Consider the following 17,494-nt stretch of genomic DNA (forward strand, 5'->3'; position numbering starts at 1 on the left):
TGTGCATGCTCTGAGAGAGTGGTCCATTTTAATTTTTTACTTGTAGCTAGCCAGATAACCCAGTATCATTTTTCAAAAGGCTGTCTTTCCTGCAGTGTATAATCTTACCTCCTTTTTTATAAGTTTGTTGACCATATATGTGTTTATTTCCAGGCTCTGCATTCCCTTATATTTAGTTATATGTTTGTTTATGTGTCAGTACTGTGCTGTTTTGATTGCTGTAGTTTTGTATTTCAGTTTGAAATCAAGGAGCATGATACCAGTTTTATTCTTATCTTTCAAGATTGTTGTGGCAACCTAGGGTCTTTTGTTTTTCCACACAAATTTTAGAATTATTTGTTATAGTTCTGTGAAAAAAAATCCATTTTTGTTTTCATAGGAATTGCACTGAATCTGTAGGTTGCTTCAGGTAGTATTGTCATTTTAATGACACCAATTTTTCTAATCCATGGATACTGTATATCTTTAAACCTGTCTGTGTGGTCTTCAAAGACTTAGATGTAAGACCAGAAACTATAAAACTTCTAGAAGAAAATAGGAAATAATTTCCTTGACATTGGCCTTAATAATACTTTTTGGTTATGTTTTCAGGAAATGGAAATAAAAGCAAAAATATACAAGTGCACCAATATTGTAAAGCAATCATCAATCAATTTAAAATAGATAAATGTAATTTTAAAAATAAGTAAACAAGTGAGACTATGTTAACTAAAAAGCTTTTGTACAGTGAAGAAAATTATCAACAAAAGAAAAATAACACCTTCTGAAGGGGAAAAATTATTGCAAATAATATATCTGATAAGAGGTTATATCCAAAATGTATAAAGAAGTAACAAAACTCAACATAAAAAAAAAAAAAACACAAAAAAACAACCAACTAAAGCAACAGAAAGGGACTTTTTGTCTATTTTAAACCTCACTGGTACATTCATATCAGAGCAATAAAATTAACAAGTCAGTTTTTTCACTTCAATTACAGATGCAAAATTTGAGTATTTGCAATCACTATATATATATATATATATATAGCCACATTTTTTGTAAATATAATGTAGATTAGAATCACTACTCTTTTTAAAAAACTTTAGTACTTGATAACAGTTATATAAAATTCATAGGTTCATTTTACTAAATAAGTCATTAATTATATTACTAATGTAATGTGTTTAATCATTGTAGGGCATTTAGGAATTTTAAGAGTTTTATTTCTCCTATTAAATTAAACTAAATTTTGTTTTAGGAAATGTCCAAAATTAACTTCAATTCTTATGTTTTAAGGACAAACTTCTGGAAAAAAAAAGAAAAAAAAACCTTTCAATAAACTCAATTTAAAGTGGGTAAAAAATCTGAATACTTAGCTTTCCAAAGGAGCCATAAAGATGGACAAGAGGTATATGAAAAGAAACTCACATAGCTAATCATCAGGGATATGAAAATAAAAACCATAATTAAATATCCCTTCCCATGTGTCAGAATGACTGTTATAAAAAAGTCAACATATTGTAAATTTAGCTGAGGATGTGGAGAAAAGGTTACCCACATGCCCTCTTGGTAGGTAGTTAAATTTGTGCAGCCATTGTGGAAAACAGTACAAAATTTCCTCAATATGATCCAGCAAATCCACTGCTTGTTATTCACCTGAAGAAATATTAAAACATTAATTAGAAAAGATAGATACATCCCTATCTTCATTGCATTGCAGGCAGATTCTTTACCCACTGAGTCATCAGGGACACACATGCTCATTACCGCATTATTTACAATAGGCAAATTATGGAAGCAAGCAAAATGCCCATCAATAGGTTAATGAGTAAAGAAGAGGTAATATATATGTGTGTGTGTATATATCACCATATAACAATTTCTGTTCAGTTCAGTCGCTCAGTCATGTCCAACTCTTGGTGACCCCATGGAATGCAGCACATCAGGCTTCCCTGTCCATCTGCAACTACCAGAACCTGCCCAAACTCATGTCCATCGAGTTGGTGATGACATCAAACCATCTCATCCTCTGAGGTCCCCTTCTCCTCCCACCTTTAATCATTTCCAGTATCAGGGTCTGTTCCAATGACTCTCTTCTTCACGTCAGGTGGCCAAAGCATTGAAGTTTCTGTCACTGTTTCTGTTGTTTCCCAATCTATTTGCCATGAAGTGATGGGACCAGATGTCATGATCTTAGTTTTCTAAATGTTGAGTTTTAAGCCAACTTTTTCACTCTCCTCTTTCATATTCATCAATAGATTCTTTAGTTCTTCTTCACTTTTTGCCATAAGGGTGGTATCATCTGCATATCTGACATAATTGATATTTCTACCCACAATCTTGATTCCAGCTTGTGCTTCATCCAGCCTGGCATTTAGCATAATTTACCCTGCATATAAGTTAAACAAGCAGGGTGACAATATACAGCCTTGACATATTCCTTTCCTGATATGGAACCTGTCTGTTGTTCCATGTCCAGTTCTGACTGTTGCTTCTCAACCTGCATTCAGATTTCTCAGGAAACCTGGGGTCCTGCAGTCCATGGGGTCACAAAGAGTTGGACACAACTGAGCAGGTCAGCTGATCTGGTAGTCTTATCTCTTTAAGAATTTTCCACAGTTTGTTGTGATCCACACAGTAAAAGGTTTTAGCATAGTCAATGAAGCCAAAATAGATATTTCTCAGGAATCTTTTGCTTTTTTGATGATTCAGTGGATGTTGGCAATTTGACCTCTTGTTCCTCTGCCTTTTCTAAATTCAGCTTGAACATCTGAAACCTGTCTTGGAGAACTTTGAGCATTACTTTGCTAGCATGTGAGATGAGTGCAATCGTGCAATAGTTTAAACATTCTTTTTCATTGCCTTTCTTTGGGATTGGAATGAAAACTGAACTTTTCCAGTCCTGTGGCCACTGCTCAGTTTCCAAATTTGCTGGCATACTGAGTGCAGCCCTTTCACAACATCATCTTTTTGGATTTGAATAAGCTCTGCTGGAAATCCATCACATTCACTAGCTTTGTTTGTAGTGATACTTCCTAAGGCCCACTTAACTTCTCATTCCAGGATCTCTGGCTCTAGATGAATAATGACACCATCATAGTTATCTGAGTCATAAAGATCTTTTTTGTATAGTTCTGTGTATTCTTGCCACATCTTCTTCTTCTTCTTTCTTTCTTTCTTTATATTTTTTTGTACTTAATCCAGTTCAGTCAGTCGCTCAGTCATGTCCGACTTTGCAACCCCATGGACTGCAGCATTTCAGGCCTCCCTGTCCATCACTAACTCCCAGAGTTTACTCAAACTCATGTCCATCAAGTCGGTGGTGCCACATAACCATCTCATCCTCTATTTTCCCCTTCTCCTCCCACCTTTAATCTTTCTCAGCATTAGGGTCTTTTCAAATCAGTCATTTCTTCACATCAGGTGACCCAAGTATTGTAGTTTCTGCTTCAACATCAGTCTTTCCAATGGATATTCAGGACTGATTTCCTTTAGGATGGACTAGTTGGATCTCCTTGCACTCCAAGGGACTCTCAAGAGTTATCTCCAACACCACAGTTCAAAAGCATCAATTCTTTGGCACTCAACTTTCTTTATAGTCCATCTCTCACATCCATACATGACTACTGGAAAAACCATAGCTTTGATTAGATGAACCTTTGTTGGCAAAGTAATATCTCTGGTTTTTAATATGTTGTCTAGGTTGGTCGTAGCTTTTCTTCCAAGGAGTAAGCATTTTTTTTTTTAAATTTCAAGGCTGCAGTCACCATCTGCAGTGATTTTATTTTATATTGACTAATTAATTTATTTTAATTTGATGCTAATTACTTTAGCATATGTAGTGGTTTTTGCTATACTTTGACATGGATCAGCCATGGTTGTACATGTGTCTCCCATCCTGAACCCCTCTCTCAACTCCCTCCCCATCCCATCCCTCAGGGTCATCCCAATGCACCAGGCCTGAGCACCCTGTCTCATGCATCAAGCCTCAATTGACAATCTATTTCACATATGGTAATATATATGTTTCATTGAGATTCTCTCAAATCATCCCACTCTCACCTTCTCCCACAGAGTCCAAGAATCTGTTCTTTATCTCTGTGTCTCCTTTGCTGTCTCACATATAGGGTCATCATTATCATCTTTCTAAATTCCATATATATATGTTAATATACTATACTGGTGTTTTTCTTTCTGACTTACTTCACACTATATAATAGTCTCCAGTTTCATCCACCTCATTAGAACTGATTCAGATGCATTTTTTTAACAACTGAGTAATATTCCATTGTGTATCTGTACCACATCTTTCTTATCCATTTGTCTGCCAATGGACATCTAGGTTCCTTCCATGTCTTAGCTATTGTAAACAGTGCTGCAATGAACATTGATATATGCATCTTTCTTTCAATTCTGGTTTCCTCAGTGTATATGCCCAGCAGTGGGATTGCTGGGTCATATGGTAGTTCTATTTTCAGTTTTTTAAGAAATCTCCATGCTGTGCTCCATAGTGGCTGTACTAGTTTGCATCACCACCAACAGAGTAAGAAGGTTCCCTTTTCTCCGCACCAGCTCTAGCATTTATTATTTGTAGACTTTTTGATCGCAGCCATCGCGACCAGTGTGAGATGGTACCACAGTGTGGTTTTGACTTGCATTTCTCTGATAATGAGTGATGTCGAGCATCTTTTCATGTGTTTGTTAGCCATCTGTATGTCTAATTTGGAGAAATATCTGTTTTGTTCTTTCACCCATTTTTTGAATGGGTCGTTTATTTTTCTGCTATTGAGCTGCAAGAGCTGCTTGTATATTTTTGAGATTAATTTTTTGTCAGTTGCTTCATTTGCTATTATTTTCTCCCATTCTGAAGGCTGTCTTTTCACCTTGCTTATAGTTTCCTTCATTGTGCAAAAGCTTTTAAGTTTCATCAGGTCCCATTTGTTTATTTTTGCTTTTATTTCCACTACTCTGGGAGGTGGGTCAGAGAATCCTGCTGTGATTTTTGTCAGAGAGTGCCTATGTTTTCTAGGAGTTTTATAGTTTCTGACATTACATTTATATTTTTGATCCATCTTGAGTTTATTTTTGTGTATGGAGTTAAAAAGTGTTCTAGTTTCACTCTTTTACAAGTAGTTGATCAGTTTTCCCAGTACCACTTGTTAAAGAGATTGACTTTTTTCCATTGTATATTCTTGCCTCCTTTGTCAAAGATAAGGTGTCCATAGGTGCATGGATTTATCTCTGGGCTTTCTATTTTGTTCCGCTGATCTATATTTCTGCCTTTGTGCCAGTACCATACTATCTTGATTGCAATAGCTTTGTAATACAGTCTGAAGTCAGGCAGGTTGATTCCTCCAGTTCCATTCTTATTTCTCAAGATTGCTTTGGCTATTCAAGGTGTTCTGTATTTCCATACAAACTGTGAAATTATTCGTTCTAGTTCTATGAAAAATACCATTGGTAGCTTGATAGGGATTGCACTGAATCTATAGATCGCTTTGAATAGTATACTCATTTTCACTATATTGATTCTTATTTTGTTAATTTTACCCTGCAACTTTACTATATACATTGATTAGCTCTAGCAATTCTCTGGTATTGTCTTTAGGGTTTTCTATGTTGAGGATTATGTCATCTACTAACAGTCAGAGTTTTACTTCTTTTCCAATCTGGATTCCTTTTAATCTTTTTCTTCTCTGATTGCTATGGCTAAAACTTCCAAAACTATGTTGAAAAGTAGCAATGAGAGTAGGCACACTTGTCTTATTTTTGATTTTAGGGGATGCAAAGATTCTTCAGTATTTGCAAATCAATCAATGTGATACACCACATTAACAAATTGAAAGACAAAAGTGAAATGATTATCTCAATAGATGCAGAGAAAGTCTTTGAAAAACTTCAACATCTATTTATGATAAAAACCCTTGAGAAAGCAAGCATAGAAGAAACATACCTCAACATAATAAAAGCCATATATGATAAACTCACAGCAAAATTATCCTCAACGGTGAAAAATTGAAAGCATTTCCCCTAAAGATCACCCTCTTAATATCTTCTGATCCTGTTAGGTCCATACCATTTCTATCCTTTATTGTACTCATCTTTTCATGAAATGTTCCCTCCGGTTCAGTTCAGTTCAGTTCAATTCAGTTGCTCAGTCGTGTCTGACTCTTTGTTACCCCGTGAATCGCAGCATGCCAGGCCTCCTTCTCCATCACAAACTCCTGGAGTTCACTCAGACTCACGTCCATTGAGTCAGTGATGCCATCCAGCCATCTCATCCTCTGTCATCCCCTTCTCCTCCTGCCCCCAATCCCTCCCAGCATCAGAGTTTTTTCCAATGAGTCAACTCTTCGCATGAGGTGCCCAAAGTACTGGTGTTTCAGTTTTAGCATCATTCCTTCCAAAGAAATCTCAGGGCTGATCTTCAGAATGGACTGGTTGGATCTCCTTGCAGTCCAAGAGACTCTCAAGTCTTCTCCAAAACCACAGTTCAAAAGCATCAATTCTAGGGCACTCAGCCTTCTTCACAGTCCAATTCTCACATCCATACATGACTACTGGAAAAACCAGAGCCTTGACTAGATGGACCTTAGTCTGCAAAGTAATGTCTCTGTTTTTGAATATGCTATCTAGGTTGGTCATAACTTTCCTTCCAAGGAGTAAGCGTCTTTTAATTTCATGGCTGCAATCACCATCTGTAGTGATTTTAGAGCCCCCCAAAATAAAGTCTGACACTGTTTCCACTTGGTATCTCTAATTTTCTTGAATAGATCTCTAGTCTTTCCCATTCAATTATTTTCCTCTGTTTATTTGCATTGATTGCTGAGGAAGACTTTTTTTCTCTCCTTGCTCTTCTTTGGAACTATGCATACAAATAGGTATTTCTTTCCTCTTCTCCTATGTCTTTCTCTCCTCGTCTTTTCACAAATATTTGTAAGGCCTCCTCAGACAACCCTGTTGCCTTTTTGAATATCTTTTTCTTGGGGATAATCTTGATTACTGCCTCCTGTACAATGTCACAAACCTCCATCCATTTTCTTCAGGGACTCTCTCAGATCTAATTCCTTGAATCTATTTCTCACTTCGACTGTACAATCTTAAGGGATTTGGTTAAGTTCATACATGAATGGTCTGTTGGTTTCCCCTACTTTCTTCAATTTAAGTATGAATAAGGATTTCATGAGCTGAGCCATAGTCAGCTCTCAGTCTTTTTTTTTTTTTTCTTTTGCTGACTGTATAGAGTTTCTCCATCTTTGACTGCAAAGAATGTAATCAATCTGATTTCGGTATTGACCATTGGTGATGTCCTTATGTAGAGTCTTCTCCTGTGTTGTTGGAAGAGGGTGTTTGCTATGACCAGTGTGTTCTCTTGGCAAAACTCTGTTAGCCTTTGCCCTGCTCCATTTCTTCTAAAGGATTCTTGCCCACAGGAGTAGGTAAAATGGTCATCTGAGTTAAATTCACCCATTCCAGTCCATTTTAGTTCACTGATTCCTAAAATGTCAATGTTCATTCTTGCCATCTCCTGTTTGACCATTTCCAATTTGGCTTGATTCATAGACCTAACATTCCAGGTTCCTATGCAATATTGCTCTTTATAGCATCAGACTTCACTTCTATCACCTGTCACATCCACAAATAGGTGTGGTTTTTGTTTTGGCTCCATCTCTTCATTCTTTCTGGAGTTATTTCTCCACTGATCTCCAGTAGCATATTGGTCACCTACCCACCTGGGGAGTTCATCTTTCAGTATACTATTTTTGCTCTTTTTCATCCTGGTCATGGGGTTCACAAGGCAAGAATATTGAAGTGGTTTGTCATTCCCTTCTCCAGTGGACCACATTTTGTTAGAACTGTCCACCATGATTCATCCATCTTGTGTGACCCTACCTGATATGGTTCATACATTCATTGAGTTATACAAATCTGGGGTCCACATGATCAGATTGGTTAGTTTATTGTAATTTTGGTTTTCAGTCTGTCTACCCTCTGATGGATAAAGATAAGAGGTTTATGGAAGCTTCCAGAGAGACTGAGGGGGAAACTGGGTCTTGTTTTGATGGGCAGGACCATGTTCAGTAAATCTTTAATCCAGTTTTCTGTTGATGAGCAGGGTTGCATTCCCTCCCTGTTGCTTGACCTGAGGCCAAACTATGGTGGAGGTAATGAAGCTAATGGTTACCTCCTTAAAAATGTCTCAGTCACACACTGCTACACTCAATGCCTGTAATCCTGAAGCAGGTCACCACCAACCCATGCCTCCACCAGAGATTCCTGGACACTCATGCAAATGTCTGGGTCAGTTTCTTGTGGTGTCACTACTCTTTTCTCCTGGGTCTTGGTGCGGAGGTTGTTGTTGTTGTTGTGCCCTCCAAGAGTCTATTTCCCCAGTCTTATGAAGGTTCTGGTGGTTCTATGGTGGGGTTAATGGCAACCTCTTCCAAGAGGGCTTATGCCATTCCCAGGTCTGCTGCACCCAGAGCTCATGTAAAAGGCCACTGCTGACCCGTACCTTTACAAGAGGCACTCAGACACAGTTCTGGCTCAGTCTTTGTGTTTTGGGCATGTGTTTGTGCCCTTCCCATGTCTGAGCAGCTCAGGGGATCAGGTGGTTGGCCAGTGCACTGTCCCAAGTGGGCCCTGCATCTTAAACACCTCCCGGTCCTAGGTACTCAGTTTCCCTGTGTGTCCCGAGAGCACTGTCTCAGGTTTGCCATGAGGGAAAACTCTCAGGTATCTTCTGGACAGCTGATCTCAGGCTGTGACCCTCCTAATTGAAGTCAAGCATCCAGGATCTCAGGAAGATGTAGTGAGCAGCTGGGAGCCTGCTCTCAGTTTGGTGGAAGATGCCATCTCTGGGGCTTAGGTTGTAATAGCCCCTTACCTTCTGGCTCTGGCTGTTGCAAGCCTTCCTCTCTGCCTCTGGACAGGGAGAGGCGGGTCTGTAGCTGGCTAGCTCTCCTTTGGTATTTGCTCAGTCCTTTGTTCTGTGAGTGGGCCAGGCTTCTCATTCAGTTCAGTTCAGTTCAGTCTCTCAGTCGTGTCTGAATTTTTGTGACCCCCATGAACTACAGCACGCCAAGCCTCCCTGTCCATCACCAACTGCCAGAGTCTACCCAAACCCATGTCCATTGAGTCAGTGATGCCATCCAACCATCTCAACCTCTGTTGTCCCCTTCTCCTCCTGCCTTCAATCTTTCCCAGCATCAGGCTGTTCATTAGATTGTTAGGTTAGAGCCTTTTGCAGGAAAGTTCTCTTTTCTGTAGTTGCAGTTAGGCATGTACTCTGTGTTGTTGTTGTTGTTGTTGTTTGTCTCCTGGTTATGTTGTCTTCTGAGATTCCAAAACTCCTCACAGACCCACCTGTGACAGGATTTTCTACTGTGTGGACACTTTTCCTCCTTCATGACTCACTCCCCAGGACAGGTCTCTGTCCCTAACTTTTTTGTCTATCTTTTTGTCTATTTGTCCTTAATATTTTATATTTATTTTTTATTTGTCTTTTATATTTTCCAAGAGAATGGTTTAGTATCACCATATATCGGGCAGAGGTTTACTTTAAATTTTTGAATCACCTCAAGTCCTTCATATGAACTGAACTATTCAATAATTTTCACACTCATATATATGTATACACACAATGGAATCTTAGTCAGCCATAACAAAGAGTGAAATCTTGCTATTTGTGACTACATAGTTGGAGCTAGTGAGTATTATGCTAAGTGAAATAAGTCAGACAGAGAAAGACAAATATTGTATGATTTCACTTGTATGTGGACTCTAAGAATAACAAAATGAATGAAATAGCATAACAGAATCACTTATAAATACAGAGAACAAATAGGTGGTTGCCAGAGGGGAGGAAATGAGGAGGAGAAAAGAAATAGGTGAGAGAGATAAGAGCTTCAACCTTCCAGATGCAAAATAAATTAGTGATGAATATGAAAAAAAATTAGTAGCATGGAAAATGTAAACAATAGACTGCACTACAAAAAGAACTACATATAATTCCAAGTTGACATCGCTTTTATCTAATAATTATAAGAAATAATTACACTCTAATGCTTATATTGAGCTTGTCTTAAAACCATAATTACAGTCATATATGCAATCTTTCTGGTTAGCATTTTACCCTCATTAGTTTTTAAACTGTTACTACTAAATGTCTTTTATATAGGTGCAAAAAGACAAAGACAAAAATGTTAGTGCCAAATTTTGCATATTTATGGATACTAGCCATATCTTAGGCACATCAACTAATAAATAATAAAAACTAAAGCTAATGGAAACAATCTAGTTGGAGTAAAATATTCTGCACAAATAATACAAATAATTATCAATTTGTATTTATGATTATCAATTACACAGATGTCATCTGCCTATAACACAGTTAGAATTATTAAAATTTGATTATTTCATTTCTTCTAAAATTGTTTTGTTTCCTTTTGAATCTACTTATCTTTCAGATAGAAATAAGAAAAACATTTCTAGTTCATCTTCCACAATATTTTCTAACAAACTGAAGCACCTGAATCTTGTCATCTAATTTATAATAGCCAAGATAAAGATTAAAACATACTTTTATTTTACAGAAAAAAAAATTAGAATCTATGCCTACAAAATTCTTATACATATTTTCCTTGAAGTGGAAATCTTTTCCTTTTCATTCTGATTGGAAAACAGTAAATTATACATATTTTTATTTGAGGGTAAAACATGAAGTATTCGGAAATGAATTGCGTGTTGTGCTAGTAAGATTTTAATTTCTAGATAGTTTTTAGAGTATAAGTTAATATTGCTACTTGCAATTCATTCTTATTCTTTTCTCAATTTTTACCTTTATCTATGGAACAGAAATTTGTTTTTATTCCTTAAATCATTTGATTATTAAAATTTATTTTTTAAAGGGCTGTGTATTAAGTATGTGATAGATAAGAGGAACAGAAAAATGTCACTCACAATGAGAATTCCAAACTTATAATGACAGACAGAGTTAAACATTGATTTTAATTTTCAAATATTTAAGAATTAGTTCAGTTCAGTTCAGTTCAGTTCAGTCGCTCAGTCGTGTCCGACTCTTTGCGACCCCATGAATTGCAGCACGCCAGGCCTCCCTGTTCATCACCAACTCCCGGAATTCACTCAGACTCTCGTCCATCGAGTCAGTGATGGCACCCAGCTATCTCATCCTCTGTCGTCCCCTTCTTCTCCTGCCCCCAATTCCTCCCAGCATCAGAGTCTTTTCCAATGAGTCAACACTTCACATGAGGTGGCCAAAGTCCTGGAGTTTCAGCTTTAGCATCATTCCTTCCAAAGAAATCCCAGGGCTGACCTCCTTCAGAATGGACTGGTTGGATCTCCTTGCAGTCCAAGGGACTCTCAAGCGTCTTCTCCAACATCACAGTTCAAAAGCATCAATTCTTTGGCCCTCAGCCTTCTTCACAGTCCAACTTGCACATCCATACATGACCACAGGAAAAACCATAGCCTTGACTAGCAGGACCTTAATCGGCAAAGTAGTATCTCTGCTTTTGAATATGCTGCCTAGGTTGGTCATTACTTTTCTTCCAAGGAGTAAACGTCTTTTAATTTCATGGCTGCAGTCACCATCTGCAATGTTTTGGAGCCCCCCAAAATAAAAGTCTGACACTGTTTCCACTGTTTCCTGGTCTATTTCCCATGAAGTGATGGGACTGGATGCCACAACCTTCATTTTCTGAATGTTGAGCTTTAAGACAACTTTTAGTTCACTTCAATTCAGTTCAGTTGCTCAGTCGTGTCCGACTCTTTGCAACCCCACGAATCGCAGCAGGCCCGGCCTCCCTGTCCATCACCAACTCCCGGAGTTCACTCAGAGTTGCATCCATCGAGTCAGCGATGCCATCCAGCCATCTCATCCTCTGTCGTCCCCTTCTCCTCCTGCCCCCAATCCCTTCCAGCATCAAAGTATTTTCCTATGAGTCAACTCTTCACATGAGGTGGCCGAAGTATTGGAGTTTCAGCATTAGCATCATTCCTTCCAAAGCAATCCCAGGGTTGATCTCCTTCATTTGCTATCAAATCATCCAGGTTTTATGTTGTACTAGGAAAAGTAGAATTAAACATATGATTTTTAATCACTATTTCACGTTGTAATTTATTTTTATGAGAGTTGAAATCAACGCAAACTATGTAGAAAACAAATCTGTCAAGTTATAATTGGAATAATTACAAATCCATTTATCCTCAAATATACACAAAATGACTTTCTCAATATACAGGAGTTTTACTGATAAATTAAAACTATGAACTTAATAATTGGAGAAACTTGATTGGAGATTAAAAGTCATCATCTTAATCAGCATTAGTTAACTAAATGGAAGGCAATTGAAAATTAATATTATTTCTTTAATTAACTCTAGTCAGGAATGTGTTTGATTAGTGTAATTGTTTCTGAACTGACAATTTTATACTCAAGAAAAGTTTAATGTCTAATTATAATATTATATTAATTTTTAAAAATATTATAAAGACTTGTTTGGGCTATTTAGATATGGCATGGTCCAGCAGCCAATCATCCTATTTTCTTGTTTATTTAAAGATATTTTATGCATAGATCTAAATATGTTTTTTGTCTGCCAATATTAAAATATGCATATGGGACATAGTTAGCTTCTCAGGTGCTCATATGAAAAATGATAATACCTAACTCACAAAATTGTGGATAAAAACTGATGCATATTAAAATTCTTTGCAAATTCCAGTATTTTATATTATAATTATGCCTTACACATTAAGGCATGATTATGTGCTGTTCTTAGTTGCTCAGTCATGTCCAACACTTTGCCACCCCAAAGAGGGGTCTACTCTTTGAAAGTAGCCTGCCAGGGTCCTCTGTCCATGGCTATTCTCCAAGCAAGACTACTAGAGTGTATTGCCATTCCCTCCTACAGAAAATCTTCCCAACCCAGGAATCAAACTCAGGTCTCCCACATTGCAGGCAGATTTTTTTTACCGTCTGGCATAATTATAATATAGATTAAAATTATAAAATATGTTTGACCATAAAATAATATGGTCTCTGTCATGCAGCCATAATGTTCCTGTCACAACTTCTCCACTCTGTTGTTGTGGCACTAAAGCAGTCATAGACAATATGTAAACAAATGGATGTGGCTGGGTTTAAATAAGACTATTTACAAAATAATTGGCAGGATCATAATTTACCGACCACTTGCATAAATGAGAGTAATCATGAAGTTTTCAGCAGGAATAACTACAAACAATGTCACTATAAGGAAGTGTGCATGTGTGATCAGTCACTCAGCTGTGTTCAACTCTTTGTGACCCTATGGACTGTAGTCCTCCAGAGTCCTCTATCCATAGGATTTTCCAGACAAGAATACTGGACTGGGTTGTCATTTCCTCTTCCAGGGGATCTTGACCCTGGGATTGAACCTGTGTCTCCTAAGTCTCCTGCATTGGCAGGTGGATTCTTTGCCACTGAGCTATCCAGGAAGTTTAATACAAGGAAGGCATTGCATTAAAGTTATTTTGCAAAGGTCAATGACTCCTGCTGAAGTTGAAGAGATCTTGCCAAGTCAAGCTCTCACACATATCTACCAACAAACAAAGGGCTATATTTCACATAACAGTATAATAGAAGTGAAAGAGAATGAAGAACTGCCCAAAATATAAAAGGAAGAACTGCCCAAAATATAAAAGGAAACTCCATTTGTTGTATAAAAGACAATGAGTATATTGCAGAGACTTATTTAAAGAGTAATTTAAATACCTGAATTACACATTTGTATAGGAATAAGTAAAAAATGGAGTTCATGGATATAACTTACTTTCTCTCTAGTTTAAATGACTTCAGAAAACTTAGAATACTTTTTATGATTGATTTATAATGATCTGATTGAAAAAGTCACAATTTTAATGATTTTCAAGTGAGACATGAATAGAATGTTATTGTCATGTTAATGACTCAGAAGACAAAAGTAAAAGAGACATTGGCAGTACTAGAAATGATTTTTGTTTGTATATAACTTGATATCCATTTCATCAGTTCTCTAAGAGGTAATTAATTCTTTCTGCTTTATGTTTCTATTCTGATGTTTTATGCTGTCAGATCTTACTCCTTGTCACACAGATCTCACGGTATGACAATTTAGTGTTACCATATATCAGACAGAAGGTTCCTTTAAAATCTTGAATTACATCATGTCCTTTATATGAACCGAACTATGCAATAATGTTCACACTTTTAAAATAAACTTCAGATTCCTTACCCTGGCCCACAGTATTCCCTTCATGATATTGTTCCTGCCAACTTAATACCATCTAGTCGCTGACCTTGTCCTCAGTTACTAAGCTTCAACCCACTATTTTTCCTGACCCTTGAAATGGCAATTAATTTATGTCTAGCAGACTTTATAACACCAGCTGCCCTTGTGTGGTCCAACCTTCTTCCAGACACTCACCTAGTTGGCAGCTTTTTCAAACTGTGTTATCAGATTAAATATAATGCCTTCTTCTGAATCCTCAGTCTAAAATTCTTCCATTCTTGCCACTCTGTTTTTCTTTAAGAATGTATTATAAATCAACAGGTCTCAATACTTTTTACTTTTACTGTCTATTCAGTTCAGATCGATTCAGTCGCTCAGTTGTGTCCTACTCTTTGTGACCCCATGGACTGCAGCCAGACTGAGATACCAGACTTCTTTGTCTGTCACCAACTCCCAGAGTTTGCTCAAACTCATGCCCATTGAATTGGGAATGCCATCTAACCAACTCAGCCTCTGTTGTCCCCATCTGCTCCTGCCTTCAATTTTTCCCAGCACCAGGGTCTTTTCCAAGGAGTCAGTTCTTTGCATCAGGTGGCCAAAGCTATTGTAGCTTCAGCTTCAGTATCAGTCTTTCCAATGAATATTCAGGACTGATTTCCTTTACAATTGACTGGATTGAACTTCTTGAGTCCAAGGGACTCTCAAGAGTCTTCTCCAACACTACAGTTCAAAAGAATCAATTTTTTGGTGCTCAGACTTCTTTAGGGTCCAACTCTCAAATTCATACATGACTACTGGAAAAAACATAGCTTTGACTAGATGGACCTCTGTTGGCAAAGTAATTTCTCTGTTTTTCAATATGCTGTCTGGTTTTGTCATAGTTTTTCTTCCAAGAAACAAGCATCTTTTAATTTCATGGCTGCAGTCACCATCTGCAGTGATTTTGGAGACCAAGAAAATAAAGTCTGTCACTGTTTCTATTGTTTCCCCATCTATTTCCCATGAAGTGATGGGACTGGATGCCATGATGTTAGTTTTTTGAATGTTGAATTTTAAGCCAACTTTTTCACTCTCCTCTTTCACTTTCATCAAGAGGCTCTTCAATTCCTCCTCACCTTCTGCCATGTATGGTGTCATCTGCATATCTGAAGTTATTGAAATTTCTCCGGGCAATTTACTCTCCATCTATATCTAGCATCGTGAATGCATGAAATTTGTCCACTCTGTAATAGTTATATATTGTAACATTCCTGATATGATAGATATTAAATTTATTGAAGTAAGAAAAGAAGGAAAGAAGAAAGAAAGGAAGAGAAGGATGAAGGAAGAAAGGAAGGAAGGAAGAAACATTCTTGTAATACTGGCAAGAGTTTAAGAAAAAGTGTGGTCACTGAAATTCTTCAATAATTAGGCAAGAAAATAATTAGCTACAAGAAATGCTAAAATTATTAGAAAATATAGAGTCAGAGACATAGTAGAAGCCCAAGTTATTAAGCCAAAGAAGTTAATCCTAACTTATAATATGGAGTTTCAAGAAAAGGAACCGAGAATCCAAATTGAAAATGTGAAGGACCCAGAGTCAGTAATCCTGGAAAAGTGTTATATCTACCAACTGATTCACTGACATATGTGAAGAGATATAACTCTAATAGCCAAACGATATTCAAGAATTGTGTGCCATTATTCTTTTCTTTACTAAACTACTAGACCAGGTTCCTATCAAACTATCTTTAGTTATGACCTTTTTATTTTTGTATTGCTTATAATTACAAATTGATCTTTATGTTATTTTGATGACTTAATTTCCCCCAGATACAGACTTCTGCCTTCAACTCTGTTGCACTAATTTGCACACATGCAAGGAAACACACTTGCACACACACACACAACATTTCAGGTAGCACTTTCCATAGGGCATTTACTTTGCAACAGTCTCTCAAGATTTGGTCAACAGAGTCTTTACCCACTAAATATCAAGCATTTTTCTGGGTTCTGGGACTTTATAAGGGAGAGAAAAATATCCCATTTCCACATTCAGAAATAATATTTTAGTCAAATGAGAAGGAACATAAATTATTGAAATGTTGATACAAGGAATATAATTAAATATATAGATAAGGAAAAAGTGTGGGGAGGATAATCAATGAGAAATAGATTAGATACAAACTAATTATAGATTGTTATAGGACCGTCAGATAATATCTTACATTATGGATGATATTTAATCCAAGATCAAAATGAGGGAATCAACTAATATTTTTTATAATAATGGACCCTAATTCATATATGAGAAAAATGTAGGTGCAACACATCTAAGTTATAGTAGAGCTTGGCTAATGCAGGAGGCACCAGAAAGCCAATGTGTCTAAAATAAAGTGACTAGAGGAGATGGCTCAAAATAACATGATGGATAACTGGGTCGGTAAAATAGGCCTTTGTAAGCCATAGTAAAGAAAATGAATTTTATTATTGTTTTAGAGATTTGAGAAGATTGGCGATATGATCTAATGTAGAATTTTTGTAAGATTATTCTGGCTACTTTGTGTGGAATAATTTGAAAGTGGATAAAAGTAGAAATAGGAATATGGATTATGATACAAATATAGTGTATTTCATAGATAAATGTGTTGATAACTTTGACTGCGATGGTAGCAGTGCAGAAGAGGAGTGAACAGGTATAATATTTAAGAGTAAAACTGATTGTACTTGATGAATTGAAGAAAAAAAAGTGAGAGTTATTGTGGGTTTCTATGTCTGTCATCAGCAATTTGATGGTTATACTACTAGAAGTGAAGTGGAAACAGATTTGAGGTTGGTTAGGAGGAAGTCATAGTTGCATTTACATGTATTAATTTAAAAATCTGATACTACAAAGTGTCAAATCAGAGATGTCAAGTGGGCGCTATAATATACAAGTGAAGATTTTATAGATGACTACCTTGAAGAGTCACGTTTCAAAGTTTTCAAAATATGTATGTTATTTACATATATGGTAAATAATAATATCATCTAAGAAAAGAAGTAGATGGGAGTAGCAAAAACTTTAATTTTCATGACCTGAGGGAATGCATACTGGAATGGTTTTGATTTAAAATAAATGCTTGAGAAGAAATACTAAAGAAAGTGATTAACAGACAAGTGAAATTTCATAGAAACAAAGAGATGAATATTTTAGGAAGGAGGTAGAGATAGGTTCTGTGGAAAATTTGTATAGCCTATCCCTTATTATTTAGTTCACC

This window comes from Ovis canadensis, chromosome 10 (genome assembly GCF_042477335.2).
Source record: "Ovis canadensis isolate MfBH-ARS-UI-01 breed Bighorn chromosome 10, ARS-UI_OviCan_v2, whole genome shotgun sequence".
Classification (NCBI taxonomy): Eukaryota; Metazoa; Chordata; class Mammalia; order Artiodactyla; family Bovidae; genus Ovis; species Ovis canadensis.